Consider the following 22,097-nt stretch of genomic DNA (forward strand, 5'->3'; position numbering starts at 1 on the left):
GTGTGGGGATGCCTCACAAGGCATTCCCTGCCCTTCCAAGGCAAAATGCAAGTGTTTGGTGCAAAACCAGACACTAAACAGTCGAGTTCGGAGATCCTGAGGCAAGGCGCGCGAGCCGAGACCTCCGGGAACTCCAAACGAACACAAACATGGATAATCACCGAGTGTTCAAATGAGGACGGTCAAAAATGGGGTGTCTACAGAAAGCAATAAATTGGCATGCAAGCCAGGGACTGCCTCAAATCTGCTCTGGATGATGAATGATGCATGCTCGGGTTGCCTTGTGCGGAGAATCCCTCGCGATGCCCCGATTTGCCTCTATTTGCAATTGTTCTTGGACTGCGTGCCAAGCTCTAGGAGGCTGCCGATTTCTGATTTGCTGCAACAGAGAGCAACAAAGGGGCATGGCAAAGTATTTTCATATATGTCTGCATGACTACTCTTCAAGGAGTGTAGTCCTCGATCCTCGTGTCACCAATCACGCATATCGATGCATGATGGCCGAGGACTCCAATTGCACGACTCAATATGAAATGAATGCACATATAAACACAACAAGACCTAAACTCCATCATGGATAATCCGGAGTGTCGGTGACTGGGAATTGAGACACGTTCCGTCACTCGAAGTACGAAATGTCCCTCGTTTCCCGTGCTCGGGCTAACTCCTATCCCAAACACAATGCAATATGCATGACATGCATGAATGCAATCCTAACATGCAACTTAGCATACACAATGCTATGAAATGGCATACACGATGCACGAGGTAACATGGCATACACAATGCGCTAACATACAACCTAGCATACAAAATGCTATGAAATGAAATGGCATACACAATGCACAATGGGCATATACCAACATGAATGGACCTCAGCCACACTCACATCAGTAGCCATGGGATGAAAAATGAGACACTCGAAATGCGTGCACACATGCACGCAAATCGAGGACCGATCCTAAGGCACAAATGCCACTCTAACAAGGCATGGCAAGGCATGACATATGGCATACAAACATGCAAGTTTCAGCACTGAAATGTGATGCAAAATGATCCCGAAACATGGAAACATGGCACCCGATGCATGGAATGGCCCCGAAACACAAAACTAGGCATACGCATTGGCCTATAGCTATACAAAGCATGCATTATTTTATCATGAATCATGAAAATAGATGCAAGATAGTCCCAAAAAATGCATATTTCCAGTTTATAATAAGTCCCAAAAATGAATGCAAATAGGGCTAATCTATCATGCAAAAGTGGCCCCAAAATAGAGATTAAACACAAAGGGACATCAGCTGGCCCCAAATGGAAAAGATCCCTTCAACAAAGTTGAAGAGGGGCTCAAAAAAGGGCACTTTACAGTTTACATCAAGCCACGAAAATAATCACAATTAAGGCCAAACTATCATGCAAGAAAAGGGCTAAAAGAGGGGTAAAGAGACAAGTGGCAGCTTCTGTTCTCAAAAAGAGGACAGCCCTTCAACAATGTTGAAGAGGGGCTCAAAACAAGATATTTCACAGTTTATGGCAAAGTCCAAAACAACTCAGAAATAGGCCTAAAATACTATGCAAAAATAAGGCCTAAAAGAGAGTTAAAGAGGCAAGTGATAGCTGGAGGTCTCAAAAACAGAAAGACCCTTAATCAAACATTAAAAGCGGCTCAAAATATGACTATTTACATTTTGGGTCGGAGCCCAAAAATGCAAGAAAGTACGGCTTAGATACAAAGCAAAATAAGGCACAAAAGAGGGAAAATGGGACTCACCCTTGTAGACCAATGGACCAGTAGCTCTTGGACCAAGTTTGGGAGCTCTTGACCTCTAGAAAGCAACCTCAAGTTTCTGGAATAAAGGGTGGAGGCCTTGTGCTATGGGTTGATGTAGAAATGGTGTAGGAGCAAGGTGGTTTTGAAGGTTGGAATAGAGAGAGAGAGAGAGAGAGAGAGAGAGAGATTTAATGCAAAGGCCTTAAAACAATTTTTGTAACCTCTCAAAATGCAGCTGAGGGGCTGGTTATATAGGCAAAGGAATGGAGGAAAAGGGGGAGAAAATCAAATTCAAGTTTGCCCCCCAAAAGACCCCCCCTCGGATACAGGATCTGGGGGGAAACAGAGGGTGCAGCTAGAAGGAACAGGGTGTAGGGGTCATGGCCGGCCAGGTTTTGAGGGTTCAGGTGGCCACCTCCCGTGGCCGGCCGACCACCTCCCGTGGCCGGCCGACCACCTCCCGTGGCCGGCCGACCAAGGGCCAAAGGGGTCAAGCATAATTATTAGTCGGCCACCTCAAAAAGGTGGTCTCCCATGTGTGCACAACACAACTATGTGGTTGAAACCCAAAAAAAGTGAACCAGGGGAGAGAAAAGACCATTTTTTAGAGGGGGTCAAAAGGGTCAGGCACAATTACTGGTCGGCCACCAAATATCGGTGGCCTCCCAGGTGTGTACAACAGAAATATGGGGTCTAGGGTTCAAGAAAGTGGCCCCGGGGTGGTCAACATTGGCTTTTTAGTGAGGAAAACGGGCGTCGGAGGGCGATGAAGGAATAAAGCAGGCTTTTCAGAACAATTTCTGGTCTCCCACCCTCCTACAAGCTTCCTAACTATGAAAATAAGGTCTCCACCAAAAATGAACCAAAACGGATGCAAAACGGAGGTTCGGGGGACCGAAACGCGCGGCTCAGGGCCCCGAAAATGGGCTGTTAAGCACTGGAGGTGGCGTTTGACCACGAAGTTGGTCTCTCGGGCCACAGTGTCCCCCAAAAGGGAGTAAATAAGGTGTGTACCAAAACCCGGAGCAAACGGAGATGGTTAGGCGGTCCCGAACCGAGACACACGGCCGTCGGCTCCGAAAAAATGAGAAACCGGGCTCCAAATGGGAAAAATGGCCTACGACCACAAAACATAGCCTACGGGCATTGAGAGATGATCTATGAGACCTCTCCCTCTCTTCGGGAAGAGAAAACAGAGAAAACAGAGCCTGATTCGCAAATCGAGGCAAGGCACGAAAGAGTCCGGAAGTCCGGAGGTAAGGCTCGCAGCCGAGACTCTGAAACTTCTGAACGAGTACAATATGCAATATCACCGAGCGCTCAACTGGTGACGTCTGAGTCTTAAGGTCGGTAAAAAATGGGGTGTCTACAGTTGCCCCTCTTTGACAGAACTCGGAAGTCATAAGTGACGGGAGTGAATGTCAAAGCCCAGAGACGACCCATTTTTGACAAGGCCGAAGACTTAGACAAACAGGCAAGACAAACAGAGATGTGCGTCGCAGGCAGGGGCAAAATGCGACCGAAAATGCATGGAGCCGAAGGTATCTCAATGGTCATGCAAATGCAGCAAGCTGTAATGAAGCACATATTCACAATAGATGCAACAGTTTTAAGCAAGAATGCAAAGCAACAACTACATTTCATGCAGTTAAGAATGCGGAGAATTGTTCGATTCTCGCCACGTCTCACACGGAGAAGATACAATACCTGCGCGGTTTGTCTGTTCGCACCAGCCTCAAATGAACTGTACATACAATATCGTGCCTGCAAAAGGAAGAAACTTAACAAGCACGATATATTTTAACAACACATGTTTAAAGCGATATTGAATGCAGACAATCGCAACGTCGATAGAAAGGTGCATCGCAATGCAAGGAGTAACGCGCGTAACAACGCGGGTTTAGCACGAGGATTTGACGACACCTGTGAAATGTGCACAATAGCATGAGTGGTGTGCATGAGAATGCAAGTGACGTGCATAACAATGCAGAATAAATGTGAATTCGAATGTGAATTTGTCGTAAAACGACGAGCAAAGAAATGTGAGTTTTCGATGAGGGTGTCTCAATTGCTACCTCCGGTTTACCTCCCGGAGGGGTCACAACATGTTCAAAAAGGATACATCTCACTTTTGACGAGTAATGATGATAGACACACTGAAAGTTGGAGTTGACGTTCCGACGGCGCGATTTTGCGACGGGAAGTGCACTTTTTTTGTACTTTTTAGGTCCCGGGGACTCCAATCCTTCCCAAAATTTGCAGAGAGCTTGGTGGGCACTTGGGGAACACCACCGACCAGGTCTTGTCCCAGGGAGAGTCCACCGACCAGCTTTTTGCAAAGGGGGTGGTCAGCCTGCCACAAAAGGTGGTCGGCCGACCACGTAGCCCAAATACGAGGCAGTTCGGTCCTCTCACTCTCATTTCTTTAAATACACTCAGCCAAACACTTTTTCCTCACAACTCCAACTCCGAAATCAGTCCCTCTCCCTTCCTAGAGCATTCTCCCTCTCAGATCTGCGCTCTATACGCGTTTTCCAACGCTCCACGCAAGTTGTTTTCGCGAAATCTTTCAGTTTTCATCACTTTGGACCGATTAAATTTTGATTTCGGTGCTTCTTTTCTTATTTTCACCACTTGAGGTAAGTTTGTCTCAACATTTGGAAGGTTTCCTCGGGGGTTGACTTTTGTTGACTTTTTTATTTCCCGAGAGTTGACTTTTGTTGACTTTTTCCAATTTTGGCTCATTTTGCTCATTTTTGCTCCTTTTGCAGATTTCTTGAAATGGCCGGTCATTTTCCTCATGGTGGAGGTCCTCCGGGCGCTGGGGATGGTCCTGATATTATGGCTCTACCCCCGAGGGTTCGACCTTTCATACCCGAGAGGTACGGCCCTCGGGCACATATCTTTTCGAGGGCTATTTTTTATCACTTTACTGATTTTGACGATTGAGCGCCTGGGGATCTGCTCTTGCGAGAGCTGGAGTCTCACCTCTCTCATGAGGCACGAGAGGTATTTATTTCGCCATTTTTTACATTTCTGCAACGCATTCTGCAGTTTTGTACGTTTCATGCCTCTTCTTATGCATATCTGCTCCTTTTGGCACGTAGCTTGTTCTGATGCTTAGCCCATTATATAGTATTCCGTTTGCGTTTTGAACACTTGAATTTCTGATCACGTAGCCCATAACCTGATGGTGAACACACAACACACATATATGTTGACAGTTGAACACATAGCCCAAACTCTGAATTTCTGAGCACGCAGCCCAAGTCAAGGGTGAGCACACAGCACACACTTGTTGAGAGTAGAACACGCAGCCCAAGCTCTGAATTTCTGAACACGCAGCCCATTGTTGAGGTGAACACACAGCACACTGATTTGTTAAGAGTAGAACACACAGCCCAAACTCTGAATTTCTGAACACGCAGCCCATTGTTGAGGTGAACACACAGCCCACTGATTTGAGAGTAGAACACACAGCCCAAACTCTGAATTTCTGAACACGCAGCCCATTGTTGAGGTGAACACACAGCCCACTGATTTGAGAGTAGAACACACAGCCCAAACTCTGAATTTCTGAACACGCAGCCCATTGTTGAGGTGAACACACAGCCCACTGATTTGCGAGTAGAACACACAGCCCAAACTCTGAATTTTTGAACACGCAGCCCATTGTTTAGGTGAACACACAACCCACTGATTTGAGAGTAGAACACACAGCCCAAACTCTGAATTTCTGAACACGCAGCCCATTGTTGAGGTGAACACATAGCCCACTGATTTGTTGAGAGTAGAACACACTGCCCAAACTCTGAATTTCTGAACATGCAGCCCATTGTTGAGGTGAACACACAACCCACTGATTTGAGATTTGAACACACAGCCCAAACACTTTGATATTGAACACTCGGCTCAAACTTTGAGGTGAACACACAGCCCAAACATTTTGAATTCTGAACACGCGGCTCATTGCTGAGGTGGACACACAGTCCATGCTTGTTGAGAGTCGAACACGCAGTCCGAACACTTGAATTCTGATTTGATTTTGCATATAGCTTATACATTTCATTTGCACGCAGCTTGTATATTTCATTCTGAAACTGAATATATGTATTCATTGTGAATGCAGGTGTCCTCCCGTGTTACACGGGGATATGGCTCCATCGTTGCGAGAGAGTGGTACGCGGAGCTCGCAGAGGCCGTCCGCGATTGGGTTGATCTAGCAGGATTCGGGCCCTTCTGTGCCGGGATATCTCGTCATCCAGCTAGCAGGATGTTGATGGGTGCCCTGGTGGAGAGGTGGTGGGACATCACCAACTCTTTTCATTTCTCATCTGCCGGGGATATGACCATGACCCCATTCGACTTTGCCGTATTGACCGGCCTTGACGTGGGAGGCTGGGCGATCCCATATGACGAGGATATGGGCCAGTGGGAGGCCGCTTGGATCTACGTCCACCGGTCGACCGATCCTCGGGCTGAGTCTGGTATACTTGGTTTTCTTCACATTTTAGGCATACTGCGCCCGAGACTCTGGAGGAGATTACGCAGTACGCCCGCGGGTTTCTGATATTCCTCTTCGGGACTACTCTGTTCTCCGACAGGGGGAACACCGTTGGGCTATATCTACTGGGTGCCCTGGCAGACCTCACACAGGTTAGTCAGTATGATTGGGGTGGCGCTAGCTTGGCTACCCTCTATTGCTATATGAGCGTGACCTCCCGCGGGCGGGGGAACACAGTTGGTGGCTATTGGAGAGCCTGGGAGGTACCTTCTGCCCTCTTGATTTACATTTCTGCTTTTCAATGTATGTATATTGCACACACGGCACACTTTATACTCTGTCCTGACATCCTGCACTCAGCATTCTGTATTCTGATGACTTCTGCCTTGTTTTTCGCAGTTATGGGTTTTCGCATATTTTCCCGTACTAGCGCCAGAGCTGGAGGTGGAGGCGCCCCTTGTGACCCCTTACTCGCTTGTTTTCGAGGGCCAGTACCGGCCGCGGCCTCGGGAGACTCTTCTCTACCTACGGCAGTACTTCGACACAGTGCGGCCGTCAGAGGTAATCCAAAACTCCCAATTCCCAATTTTTTCATCTTTGGTTTATTCCGTGCATCTACGATTTCTGATCAGCCCATGCATTGGTTACCCGCAGATTACTTGGCAGCCTTGGTTGCCTCTGGATGGGGACCTTCGATTCCAGTTTGCCGGAGGATGGGGCTCTTCCCGGTACAGGATCTTGTTCGGGGGGCCAGTTGGTAGGGCCTGGTTCCTGGGGGAACGCTTCCTTCGTCAGACTATGGGCTTTCCTGAGCCGAGTGTTCCTTCAGCACCTCCGGACGATATGCGGCTTGCTGTTAGGCTTACTCCTCAGGGTGTCATTGACGCTAGGCTGGGCACTGATGCACTGCTACATATAGAGGACGGGGAGTACGCGACCTACCGTCACACCTACTTGATGCCCCCGTTTACAGGTGCCCGTATTCCCTCGAGGAGGTCTACTGACATGCCGTCTTTGGGTCGAGCTCGGGCTGCAGGCGCCCCTTCTACTAGCAGGGCTGGCACATCGAGAGGAAGGGTTGGACTGGTCCCCCCGATTCCTCCGATTCATTATCATGTTGGATGGCCAGACATGCCGACCGAGTTGACAGGATGGGGATACGGGACCTCCTACCCGATTCCGATAGAGCCTCCCATGCCTGATCATCGATATGTCATTGATCCCGACTCACCGCCGGTATGCCCCACTGCCTTCTATCATTCAAATACTTAGACATTCCTTTATTCATTGATGATTTGAGCTTGTATCTGCAGCCATCCAGAGAGTACATGGAGGGGGTGATCGGATTGGTGGCCTCACTCGAGGGCATGGTCTTGCGGAGAGAGGCACAACTGTCCATCATGGGTGTCCAGGTACTCTTTAGTTTTCTTGCATTTATCATACTTCCGATGACATACTGCGCTTGATCATTTCACTGCATTGGTAAGTTGCCTGTGTAGAACACATCTGATACACACCACTTTCACATACTATATCTGCATGCACCCTCATTTCATGTAGTTTGTTTTGCATCTGTATTTGATACACACATTTTTGAGCTGATGTATTCAAATTGTACTTTTTATTTTCAGATGCCTCTAGTATATCCGCCACAGACCGGGCCATCTCGACCTTCTCGGGAAGCCAGGCCATCTCGGCCTTTTCACGGGACCAGGAGAGGGGAGTCCTCCCGCAGACGCATGGCACACATCGTAGAGGAGGAGCCCGATGAGGACGAGGAGGAGGAGGAGAAGGCTACAGATCGTCAGTCAGAGACTTCTGCTGACAGAGAGGAGGGTTCCGACCCTGGTTCTGGGAGTGGAGAGGAGGCCGAGGAGGAACCTGAGGATGACAGTTCCGACTCAGATGGTGCCGGTGGTGCAGAGCCTGTTCCGCAGAAGAGGATGAAGAGGGCCTCTTATTCCTGCTCTTGAGAGCATTGGTGCAGCTGTTCCCTGCTTTATTTATCTTTTTTTTACTAGTAGTTGTAGCACATTGTACATTATTAGGCAGTTTTATTTTTTGTAAAACTTGTACCTTTGCTGTAAAAATGTTGTAACAAAGGAAGCATGATGGAATGAAACAGCTTTTCGAAAAGTGTTGTACTTTATATTCCCAGCATCGCATCGCGTCATTTTGCACAAAAATGAGATTTGAACGGTAAATGTGCATTGAGTATGTGCCAAGTCAAGTAGCGAACCGACACGACAAACTAAACAACCTAATCTTACTGAGAAACAACAACAAAAACCCCAGCAAGTTTACAACTCAATAAGAAAAACGCAACAAAATTGATAAACAAAGAGTAACAACTCAAACACACAAGACTCGGCGACTCGATTACACAAGACTCGGTACACGAAACAGCTCGACCAACAAAACAACAACTCGATAAGCAAAACAACAACTCGATAAGCAAGTTTTAACAACAACTCTGTAAACAAAGTGTATTTCGGACGATTTGGGCGACAGAACGCATCCAAAACTGAGGAAATGAAGGCTTTTGACACTCCCGATGCATGGAAATGCTAGGAACTTTCTTCTGGAGAGTAAAACAGGGCCAAATACACAGATTGCAGCATGGCCAACCACTTTTGGGAGCTGGTCAACCAGCTTTTGCATTTGAGAGGGGGGGAGGTGGCTGGCCTACCAGAAAAGGTGGCTGGCTGGCCACCTTGCTCAGGCGCCACTAGTTTTTCGACATGTGTCTCTCCGAACAGTGCTTTATCCCCTTTAAAAGTCCTAGCTCCATGGCTTATTCATTTCATCTCAGTTTTGCACCAAAATGGAAGCGTTTCTCGTCGAAAATCTCACAGCTTGGATTGCTTCTTTAGACGACTCGGAAAAGTTGAACTTCCGGGGCTCTGGCTTGAATGCACTATTCACGTTGAGCCGTACTCCGCTACACTTTCCCTTCCTTCATGCCGCGGCAAGGTTTTGGAACCCGATAATCCATGTCTTTAGCTTCGACGGGCAAGAGGTATGCCCAACTTTTGAAGATTTTCAAGCTTTGATGGAATCCGAAAGTTGTGAAGAGATCTTGCCTCAGTTTCGCTCTGGTCACGCCCAAGCTTTAGGGTGGATGTGTGGGCTCACCACGCATGACGCTCGGTCCGTGATCTGTAATGGGGAACTGGACATCCTCGGATTGATTTATCGCTTTTCTGATGCCAGTGACCGTGGCGACCATCATTGGCAAGGTTTTCGACAACATGCCCTTTGCTTGTGTATGCTATCTCACTTTCTGCTTGTGTCGGGCTTTGGTGGATCTAGCATTCGCCTGATTCAAGTTGCTCAAGGCTTGAAGGATGGAAAGAGTTGTATCGCGATGATACTGGCTGAGACGCTGATGCGCTTGGATGCTTTCCATCGCCGGGAGACGACCAGATTTGCGGGGAGTCCACTACTGCTGCAGGTAATGTTTCCCACACAATCTCACATATGTAATGCTCACATCACTCGGCCCTCAGGCTCGGTTTTTTCTCACAAAACCCTTGTCTTACTTTTCTCTCATCGTACATCTCTCTATTCTTTATTCTCTCATTTTTCATCCCTCCCCAGGTATGGTTGATGGATAAATTGCAAGTCGTGGACTCTTGCCCAGCCTACTCAGCTCGCGGCTACTTCTTTCGACAACGCCTAGTCGATGCCTTTGATGACGGATGGTGGTTCGACTGGATGTGCAATTTGTCTGCAGATCGCATCGCCTGGCGCTGCCCTTGGCTCAATCTCCCGGCAATGAGCTATAGTATGTTCCGGCAGACCGGGATCCAGTTGGTTGGCCTGACTCACTGTGTATTCTACTTTCCGTTCCGGTTCCAACGCCAGTTTGGTCATGATCAGACTTGCCCGCCAGAGGGGATAGAGTATCCGGCTGCCTTCCCAGTTCGAGGTGCACAGCTTGCCTGATATGCCACAGCATGGAGGACGAGAGAACTCCTGGTCCCCGCTCCCACTTTCAGTTATACTTTGTCTGACGAATGCTTGGATTGGCTCAATGTAGAGGCACAGATTGGGCCCAGCTTGGCATTAGAGGCTTCAACCAGCTCTGGGAGGGGGCGCAGGGATACCTGACTTGACTATGCCCCGGATTTATTGCATTATTAGTACTTTCAAGTTTTCTTTATGAATGTGTAGACACCCCATTTTTGACCGACCTTAAGACTCAGACGTCACCGATTGAGCGCTTGGTGATGTTGCATATTGTGCTTGTTCAGAAGTTTCAGAGTCTCGGCTGCGAGCCTTGCCTCCGGACTTCTGGACCCTTTCATGCTTTGCCTCGGTTTGCGAACCAGGCTCGATTTTCTCTGTTTTCTCTTCGCGAAGGGAGAGAGAGGTCTCGTAGATCATCTCTCAGTGGCTGTAGGCTACGTTTTGTGGTCGTAGTCCATTTTGCCCATTTCGAAGCCCGGTTCTCGATTTTCGGAGCCGTCAGGCCGTGTGCCTCGGTTCGGGACCGCTTAACCATCTCCATTTGCTCTGATTTTTGGCATACTTCTTATTTGATCCGTTTTGAGGGACACTGTGGCCCGGGAAACCCACTTCGTGGTCGAATGCCACTTTCGGTGCTTAACAGGCAGTTTTTGGGGCCCCGAACTGCGCGTTTTGGCCCTCGAACATTCATTTTGCATCGGTTTTCGTTCATTTTTGGCAGGTACCTCTGTTTCATCACCAGGAAGGCCGTAGAAGGGTGGGAGGCTAGCAATTGTTTCAGCAACCAGTTAAGTATCCTCCGGCGCCCTCCGACACCCGTTTTTTCTCATTTTCGAGCCAATGTTGAACACCCTTGGACTATTTTCTTGAACTTCTAACCACATATTTGTATTGTACACACATAGGAGGACCCTAAAAGTTAGTGGCCAGCCAGTAATTCCATCTGACCCTTTTGAACCCCTCCTAAAAATGGCCTATTCTCTCTCCTGTTTCACAGTTTGCAATTTTGAACCACAAGGTTATGTTGAGGGCACCTGGGAGGACACCTATCTGTGGTGGCCGGCCATTAAATCCTCTTGACCTTTTTGACCCTTGGCCGGCCGGCCGGCCACCTGCAGCTCCAAAAAGTGGTCGGCCATAATCCTTAGGGTGAGTACTTTACAGCTGTATAGCTGTTTTCCCCCAAAAATATCTGTATCCGGGGGACAGCTTGTGGGGGAAGGTTGGTCCTTTTTTCCCCCACTCTTTCCCTCCATGCCCTCCCTCTCTTTGGTCCATATTACTGTCCTCCAGCACTGAGAGAAGGGTTACAAAAAATTCCCAAAAGTCTCTTGCATAGTATCCATCTCCATCTCCATCTCTAAGCTCTAAAACCCTAAAACCCTACCTCATTTCTTCATCACCACCAAGCATCACCACCACTACTCAACTCCAGCAGTTTGAGGGTGTTCGGCTAGGCCTAAGGGTGCTGCAAACTCAAACCAAGAAGCATCCAAGACTTGTGTTCAAGGGTAAGTCCTATTTCCCCTCTTTTGAGCTCATTTTTGTGTTATTTCTTAGCCACACATGCTTACTGTTTTGAGCTCCGGCCAAAACTGAAAGTACCATTTATTTGAGCTCCATTTCATGTTTCATTAAGGGACTTTTGTCATTTGAGGTCCCTATCTTGCACTTGCTTCATTACCCCTCTTAAATGCCATTATCTTGCATAGTATTTTTGGCCTGTGTGTGATCTGTTTTGGAGCATGATGTAAACTGTAAATAGGATTATTTTGAGCCCCTCTTCAACATTGAAGAAGGGATCATCACTGTTTGGGACCTCCATATGCCACTTGTCATTATACCCCTCTTTGGTCCCCATTTTTGCATGACTTGGCAGCCCCTTGTGCTTCTGTTTTTGGTCATTTTACAGAACTGAAAACAGTTTTATTTTGGCCCATTATTCATGTTTCATTAAGGGCCTTTCATGGTTTGAGGCATCTTTTATACACTTCATGTTATATCTCTCTTTTGGACCTCATTTTGCATAGCATTTTTGACATATTTGCATACTGTTTTGGGTCCTGCCCTCAACTGTAAAGTGCTTTATTTTTGGCCCCTCTTCAATGTTGTTGAAGGGCCCCTTTGTGTTTAAGGCCAGCAACCACTACTTGCTTCTTTAGCCATCTTTTGGCCCATTTCTTGCATGAGAGTTTAGTCATACCTGTGCTGATTTTTGTGGTTTTCCATAAGTTGCATTTCATGCATGTCATGCATATTGCATCGTGTTCGGGATAGGAATTAGCCTGGGCACGGGAAACAAGATGCATTTCGTACTCCGAGTGACGGAATGTGTCTCAATTCCCTAGTCACCGACACTCCGAATTATCCATGATGGAGTTAGGTTTTGTTGTGTTTATACGTGCATTAATTCCACACTGAGTTGCACATTTCGACCCCTCGGCCATCATGCATCGATATGCGTGATTGGTGGCACGAGGATCGAGGCATGCATATATCTGTGAAAACACATTGCCATGCCCCTTTCCTGCTCTCTGTTGCAGCAAAATCAAGAATCAGCGGTCTTTCGAGGCTTGGCACGCATTTCAAGAACAGGTGTAAACAGAGGCTAATGGGGGCATCGTCATGGATTTCCGCGCAAAGGCAACCCAGACATGCATCATTCATCAGAGTCAAGGCAGGCCTTGGCTTGCATGCCAGTTTACAGCTTTCTTAGTTAATTTGTTAATTAATTAAGAATTTGTACATTATTTGGACTATATTATTTAGACTGTAATATTCTTTTATTCGGGATTGTATATTTATTTGGACCCTCTATGCAAGGGCATAATTGTAATAAGTGTGCGTGAGTGCGATGTATGTCTTCCAACCCCACGTCTTTCTTCCCTTTTATTTACCTGCTTATAAATGGTTAAATTAGGGCATATTTCAATTAGCATACAGTATGCCAGCATGTTTGCATCATTCATCTGTTTTGCATGCACCGGGCTCGGTGCATCATACTAACTGCATTTGTATTTCAATTCCAAGTTGAATACATATTAGTTGTAGCATTCCATATGCCATGTTTAGAATAGCCGAGCCTGCTATAGTTTGCATTTTTGCATGTGTTGCATTTGGTATTTCTGGATACTTAGGATTCATGCATGATTTCTAATAAGCTTCTGTTTTGGCTTGGAGTACTCGGTAAGTTTTATGCTTTAGCATCCTTGCATGCGTGTGAGTGACTGCCATAAATAGCATGCTTACTATGAGGCTAATTGCTTATGTGATATAACTGCCTGAATGCCTGTGGGTGAAGGTTGGGTTGTTTAAATTGGAACAAATCATTGACTGCGAGTTTTTAGCCCACTAGATAGTGGCAAAACCATCTTTTTCTAAGCCCACCTGCGGGTGGCAAAATCTGCATTTTAAGCCTGCCTGCGGGTAGCAAACCATTCTCAAAACAAACGAACATGAAATGTTTTGTTCCAATTCGAGCGACCCAGTCTATATTTATATGCTGTGTGCATCACATAGTAACCTAGGCTAATAACCGGAATAAGGACACACAAAGTTTTCAAAAATAGATATCATGGTTAGTAGAGGCCGATCTTTGATCGGGCGAGCGGGGGTGCTCACGAAGTGACCTTCCCCAATCGTACCCAAGTTCCCGAGCCGAGGCAACTTTGGTGATGACGGACACGTAGCCTTAGGCAACGAGTCAGGGTTTCCTAAATTTCCCAAAATAAAATATTTAGGTGGCGACTCTGTATCTGGCAAAGCAGTCCATGTTTGGCACTTCTTTCAAAAATCTGTTTTTTCTCAAAACGATTTGCCGGATTTGGACTCTTTGGTTCAGATTAAGAACCGTGACAATTTGAGAGTCCTGAGCTGTAGTGACCCCAAATGAACAGAACGGGAGCTCGTTCCTCCCGGGGCGTTCGGGGACGTCTACAGAATGTAATAAAAAGCAACTTCAATTGTATGCAAGAGCAGGAGAACTCTGTTTTGAAATCAATGAAATTGAAGGTTGTGGTACTGAAAATTTTCCGCTTTGGTCCAAAAATGGTCTTAGTTGTAGAAATATTAATTTGAACAAAGTCAAATTTTATTAAAACTTTTCAAAACTATTTTCGATATGGATCAGAACTGGACACGCCTGAGATCTGTCACTGAGATGCACAACCTCGGATCCCCGCAATTGGAAAGTTGCCCCTAGTCTGATGAGTACCGCGGCACTGCATAGCAACGGAAAGTTGCCCTAGTCTGAATAGCACTGCACCGGAGATTCCAATGGAAGCCTTTAGACGTTGATAGACAAAGATGACTGAGATGATCAAATGGACAAAGTTGATCGTGGAAAAGTTTATGGCTGAACTTCAGGATGAAGTTGCCTACGTATCCCGAAGATGGGAATCAAGCTTTACGTAGTTCAGGCTTAGGTTCACTCGAGTATTTTCACTCTCCTTTTACGTTCTAACTTTTGCCAAGGCCGCCCTTTGCGGGTTTTCAACCTTGCGAGCTCAGTTTTTACGTTTTCTATTCTTTTTATGCCCTAACTTTTGCCTAGGTCGCCCTTTCAGGTTTTCGGCCTAGCGAGCCTCTCAGGGGTAATATTTCTTCAACTTGTCCATGTTGATCGGTTGGGAGAACTCTAGGCCATCTAGATCCATCAGAACCGCAGCTCCACCTGACCAGATAGCTTTAATGATGTAGGGACTAGTCCAATTGGGTCTGAACTTGCCCCTTGGGTCGTGGATGGGAGCTCGGTTGTCTTTGAGCACCAAATCTCCTTCCTTTAGATTCTTGGACTTAACTTTCTTGTTGAAAGCCCGGGCAATTCTGCGCTGATAACCTTGAACATGGTACAGTGCTTTCAGTCTTCTCTCATCAAAAAGCATGAGTTCCTCAAACCTGCTCTGCTGCCAATCTGCTTCGGCTATTTGACACTCAGCCAACACTCGTAATGACGGAACCTCAATCTCGATAGGTAGAACGGCCTCCATCCCATAAACCAATGAATACGGAGTTGCTTCGGTAGAAGTTCTAATTGAAGTCCTGTAGCCCCACAGAGCAAATGGCAGCTTATCTGGCCAATCCCGGTAGGTTTCCACCATCTTCTGCAGTATGTGTTTGATATTCTTGTTGGCGGCCTCGACCGCTCCGTTGGTTTGTGGCCGGTATGTGGATGACTTGTGGAAAGCCACGTAGTATTTCTCCAACAAGTCAATCACTTCCTTTTTGAAGTGGGAACCGTTATCCGAAATGACCTCATTTGGGACCTCGTAGTGACAGATGATGTTGTTTCTGATAAATTTTGCAACGTGCGACGCCTTCAACACTGCATACGATTGGGCCTCAACCCACTTTGTAAAGTAATCTATCGCGACCAGGATGAACTCATGCCCATTCGACCCCTTCGAAGTGACAGCCCCGATCACATCGATTCCCCAAACTGAAAATGGCCATGGCGAAGTCATGTTGTACAGCTTCGACGGCGGGATGTTCATGCGGTTTGCATGGATCTGACACTTGTGGCATCGCCGAACAAAACCGATACAATCCTCCTCCATGGTGGACCAGTAGTAACCTTGTCTGAGGATCTTCCGTGCTAGCATTACTCCGTTCATATGCGCACCGCATTCTCCTCTATGGATGGCCTCCATCAGGCGCTTCGATTCCTCGGCTTCAACACACAGCTTATGCATTCCCAGATGACCTTTCTTATATAGCTTACCCCCACAGATGATGAACTGAACGGCCATTCTTCTGATTGCCCTTTTATCCTTGGCATTTACCCCTAGCGGATATGCTTTCTTCTCCAAGAAATTCCAAATGTCATAATACCAGGGGTTTTCGTCCTAAACCTCATCTATAGTAGCGATCGACTCATAGGCTGGCGCAAATTTATGGTCAATGATGATTAGACGCATCCGGACTCCAAACGGGATGTTTATCATGGAAGATAGAGTTGTTAAAGAATCTTTGAACCTGTTGTTCTCTCTTGGAAGATGAGCAAAGTTTAGCTTTTCAAACTGAGGAATCAACAAGTCCAAGGTCAGGTGATACATCATCATCTTTTCTTCTTTAACCTTCCAGTCTCCTTTTGCTTGAGACACAACAAGGTTTGAATCCCCAATGACGTCCAGCCGTCTTGCTCCTAGTTCCAGGGCTGCTTCTAGACCGGCGATGCATGCCTCATATTCTGCTTCGTTGTTCGAGACTTTGAACCGGAGTTTGAAGGCTAGAGGGATACGGGAGTTGTCGGGTGCTATTAGCAACACTCCTATCCCATACCCATACTGATTTGACGCTCTGTCAAAGTACATCGTCCAATACTCGTCGTTGATGTGCAAAATGGCTTCATCTGGGAATAAGTATTCAACTACTTCTCCTCCTTCCACCAGATGATCGGCTAAGAATTCTGCTACCGCTCTTCCCTTGACTGACTTGCGTGTCACATATTTCAGGTCGAATTCGGAGAGCAACAACAACCAACGAGCTAGCCTACCCGTAAGTGTCGGTTTCTCGAAAAGATATTTGATGGGATCGAGTCGTGAAACCAACATTACGGAGTGAGCTAACAGGTAGTGCCGCGGCTTCCTGGTAGCCCATACCAAAGCTAAGCAAGCCTTCTCCAATGGCGTATAGCGAGTCTCATACTCTAGCATCTTCTTGCTCAGATAGTAGATGGCTCTCTCCACCTTGTCCTCTGATTCTTGCGCGAGAATACAGCCCATTGTGGTCTCGGTCACTGAAAGGTACAATATCAACGGTCTCCCCGGCTCTGGTGGTGATAACACAGGCGGGTTCTGTAAATATTCCTTGATCTGCTCAAAAGAAGCTTGGCATCGGCCGTCCCATTGGAATTTCTTGCCTTTCTTCAGGAGACCAAAAAGCGGTTCACAAGTCAAGGTTAATTTTGAGATAAACCGTCTTATGAATTGCACTTTACCCAGAAAGCCTCGCACCTCCTTTTCAGTCCTTGGTGGTGGCATTTCTAAGATGGCCTTAATCTTTGAAGGGTCGACCTCGATGCCTCTTTGTGTAATCAGAAATCCCAGCTTTTTTCCCGCTGTAACACCGAACGTACACTTCTGAGGATTTAGCCGCAACCGAAATTCTCTGATCCTTTGAAAGAACTTTTGCAAGGCGGTGTAGTGGCCCTCTCTTTCTTTGGACTTGACAATCATGTCGTCCACATATAGCTCAACCTCTTTGTGGATCATATCATGCAATATTGTAGTCGCGGCCCGTTGATATGTTGCTCCAACATTCTTTAACCCAAACGACATCACTCTGTAGCAGTAAGTCTCCCACGGGGTGGTGAAAGCAGTCTTTTCTCTATCTTTTGGTGCCATCACTATCTGATTGTAACCTGAGAAGCCATCCATGAACGAAAGCAAAGCATGCCTCGCTGTGAAATCCACGAACTCGTCAATATGCGGCAAGGGAAAGTCATCCTTCGGACTAGCTCTGTTCAAATCCCTGAAATCTACGCACACTCAGATCCTGCCATCCTTCTTCGGCACTGGGACGATGTTGGCCAACCAAGTTGGGTATTCGGATACCAGCAGGAAGCCTGCGTCGATTTGCTTGGTGACCTCTTCCTTAATCTTGAGAGCCCAGTCGGGGCGGATCCTCCTGAGTTTCTGCTTAACAGGTCAGGCTTCAGGGTCAAGAGGGATTATGTGCTGTACAATCTCAGTATCGATTCCAGGCATGTCTTCGTAGGACCACGCGAAAACATCTTTGAAATCTTTTAATAAAGCGACTAAGCGCTCGCGTTCCTCTGAAGACAACGTGGACCCGATCTGGACCAGCCGCGGGTCCTCCTTAGTACCAATATTTAGTGTAGTGATTTCATCAACTAGGGGTTTAACAAATCTTTCCTGCTCTTGTTCAATTAAGCGTTGCAAAACTGGAGGAACTTCGTCCTCGTTGTGTTCATCAAAATTTTGAAAGTCTGAGTTAATGCAATAAATCAAGGGCACAGAAAAGTACTTAGAAACCATAGCTATTTGATTCTCATTAAGCACATCCAAATCGTCCGATTCCTCGGTTACAACAGACTCAAAGAGAAAGAAAAAGACGACCTGGACAAGACTGTGGCATCCGGGTTATCATCCCCAGGATTACCAGACTCACACTCAGTCGAGCTGGAACCTGATTCCGACTCACAAGATTTGGTGGAATCAGATTCCGGCTCACTACCTGACTCGGTGCTGCTGGACAAAAATCCCTCTTCATACTGCCAAATGAGAGAGGGTGCGATAGATGCATCCAAAATAGTTGCCAGCGGGCCCGCAGCCGTTCCATTCTTGATCACGCATACCGAGAAGCTATCCCCCAAGCACTCCTGGTCGATTGGAGGATCTGAAAGTAGACATGCCAGTGCTACCCCCATTTCAAGTTCGGTGTCCTTAGACTGCACTTTCTTGCTCTGTTCAACCTCAGCTGATGGGTCTGTCTGCTCTTCGGCAACGTCATCCCCAAATAACTGCAGGTCAACGAAAATCTCAAACCCCGGCACGCGCTTCCTCTCCGCGTTCAGCCACGGCTTTGGGAAGCCGCAAAATGGAAAGTCCTCTCCCTCCCGGACGAAGCGTCCGTTTAGGGTACCCTGAATGGGCCTATGCATCAGCTCGAAAGGCTTCCCGGCCTGCTTTGCTCTGGCTCTTCCAGCCATTTCCTTTCCCTTCCTGACCTAGTCCTCTTTGGTGGGCAGATATCCCAAGCCAAAGGCATGAGGGTTGTGTAGCACTTCGGCCAATGCTGCGACGACCTTCCGGCCGCTCCTTCCTAATCCCATCTCGGGGATGTGTTGTAGCTTGTTCATGAGGTATACAGATTGAGCACTGACATATACTCCCTCATTAACGGCCATGATATTCTGCACAACCCGGGCCTCAGCCAAAGTAAATCTTGATAAGAACACATCCTCCATGCCGTGCTCGATTTCCAAGACTGGTGTAGACACTTCTGGCGGTGGATGGATTGATGAATTCCTGAAAACAATAGCTACCCCTTTCCCGTGAGGGTACTTCAACATCTGATGCAAGGTGGAAGAGACTGCCTTGACCTGGTGCAACCACGGCCGCCCCAAAAGTAGGCTAAAGGTTGCGGGAACGTCCATGACATGGAATTCAATGTTGTGTTGTCCTGGACCAACCTGGGTCTGAATCTTGACAGTCCCCATCACCTCCCTGCTGGTGTTATCATAGGCTCTGATCACTTGAGTAGTCGGCACGAAGTCTGTGGGCTTCAACCCGATCGCATATGTCGTCCTTGACGGGCATACATTAATGGCGGATCCCATGTCGATAAGAACCACTGGCACCCACTTGCCTGTACATTCCACGGTGATATAAAGGGGTTTGTTATGATTTGCGCCCTCAGGCGGCAGTTCTTTATCTAAAAAGGTTAGTGTCGGGGAACCTCCTCCCGGAAAGACCAGTCCAACCAGCTGCTCTGGTGTGGTGTCTATAGAAAGCTTGGCCTTGTCCATGGCTGAAAGGACAGTCTGCCTGTGCACTTGTGAAGCCATAAGCAGTCCCCAGATGGAGATGTCTGCTTGTATCTTCTTTAACTGTTTGAGTACAGCCTCCTCTTCAAGTTGTTTCTCTTTTTGTTTCTCAGCTTCTTTATCCTTCCCAGATGCTTCTAGCTGGTCTAGGTGCGGGGGCTTGAAATACCGCCCACTTCTTGTCATATGGTCGACCTCTCCGACATACCAGGTGTCGTCTGGCTGATGGTTTCCCAAATCTTCATCTGTGTGGGCAAGACATAAATCATCGTCCTCCCACCACATTCCATCGGCCGCCGACAGATACCTGTCTGGCTCCGGTATGTTTGTACTCTCAGTACTTTCAGCCCACATGCCCGCAGCATCTTCTGTCTTTGTGCACACAACACTTTCGGTCCCTTCATGGGCTTTTGCCTTCCTGATTCTCTCGGAATCCCAAAACTTTTCTTGTTCCGCCTGTGTCAGTGTGGTTTGTTGTTCAACTTTCTGTGCATCCACAATGCTTAAGTCCCGAGCGAAATTCTTCATACCGGCGCTCTCCGGCAATGTAATCTGACTTCTGGCCCTTCCGGCCACAGCTAATATTCCTGCCCATGCTGGGCTCTGTTCTAGTTGGGACTCTTCCATCACATCCGGTTGATCATCCAGCCATCCAGTGGCCTCTGCCGATTCCTCATAATCAAACCAGTTGACTACCGTGCCCCCTGATTCTTGGTCATCGAAAAACTGTAGGTTGGCAAAGTCCTCCTCTACAGCCGTCAAATCATTTGCCCCTTGCTCAAATCCATCCCCTTGGATCACACACAACTCTTCTTTTTCTGGCAATTCTATACCCAGCCCAATCTGGCTTGTTGACAAGATGTACTCACTCGGATCATAGACTTCCCCAGCAAAACTCTCAGGCTGTTCAATCCCAGACTCTACAATTTCATTCTTTTCTGAAGTCTACCCTGCCCCATCTTGGATGGTCACTACCGTCGGCTCTGGTTGGGTTGTGGAGATGTCCAACATGCACAAAGAGTCGGTGCAGTCAGGAAGGAGCATCTCCGGTTTGGGTAGGTGGGATGGGGTGATATAGATACTAGGATCGTGAGATGCGACCCCAGTTTGGATAAAATTGATCCTATTGGGAGGGGGAGCTTGGTTATGCGGTGGGAGAGGATTGGTTGTGACATTGGGTTTGTCGGGAGGCACAATCACCTGCTTGTCAATAAGATCCTAGATCTCGTGACGCAATCTAAAACAACGGTCGGTGTCGTGACCGTGTTGTTGGTGAAACGTGCAATATTTTGCTGGGTCATGAGAGGGAGGGAATGGATTTGGTAGTGGCCTCGGCTCCAGGGGCTTCAAATGCTTTTTCCTGATTAATACCCCTAGAGCTTTGGACAGGGGCATGTATAAGGGTGTGAAGGTTCTTTGGCCTCTGGGTTGGTATTTGGTGGTCTGTGTGTTGCTTCCGGATGCACCGGAGAAGGGCGTGGCCGCCATGGGTCTTGGAAGGGGAGGGGGAATGGTGGTGACCATGCTCACCTCTGAAGCTCTTGCAGTTGCAGCGCCACTCGGGCCTGCATTGTTGTTACAGTTGAAAGTCTTCCTTGGTTGCTCCCTATCTTGGTCAATCAGACCTTGTTTCATTGCATCTTCAATCTGTAGCCCCATTTCGTTCAGATCTGAAAAAGTGGGGAAGGGGAGTACAATCATCTTTTGCATTAATTTTGGCTGGAGATTGCGCACAATCATCCTAATCTAGTCTTTATCGGTGGGCCTTAAAGTCATCATCGAGGCCTTCGCCCTCCACCGGGTCACAAAATTCGAGAAACCCTCCTTAGGCTCCTGCCTTGTTGTTTCGAGATCATGAGTTGTAATCTCAATTTGGGTGTTGTAAGAGTATTGCGCAACAAAGGCATCAGCCATTTCATCCCAACTCCGCTTGACATCATCCTCCAACTTTGCATACCAGATGACGGCTATACCTGACAGGGTCCGGCCAAATAGTGAAAGCTTTTGGGGTCTGGTGAGGCCCATTGGTCGTAATATATCTGAGAATAACCGGAGGTGGACCATGGGATCACCAGATCCATCAAAGCGATCGATCTGCGGCATTTTGAATCTATCCGGTAGCGTCACGGCCACATCGGTATATCCGTCCTCGATATCCGGGATAGCCTTTACCCCTTGGGATTTTTTGAATAGCTTCTCGAGCTTGCTCAATTTCAGTGCTGTATGGTCTACCTCGAACTCGAAGGGAGAGTCCGGTTGATTGACAAGCGTAGGTGCCTTAGATAGCTAGGGCAGAATTGGGGGCGGAGCTGGCCCTGTTGGTATGTCCGTATCTGCCT

The sequence above is a fragment of the Camellia sinensis genome, chromosome 9 (assembly GCF_055761805.1).
Source record: "Camellia sinensis isolate YWXY chromosome 9, ASM5576180v1, whole genome shotgun sequence".
In the NCBI taxonomy this organism is placed as follows: domain Eukaryota; kingdom Viridiplantae; phylum Streptophyta; class Magnoliopsida; order Ericales; family Theaceae; genus Camellia; species Camellia sinensis.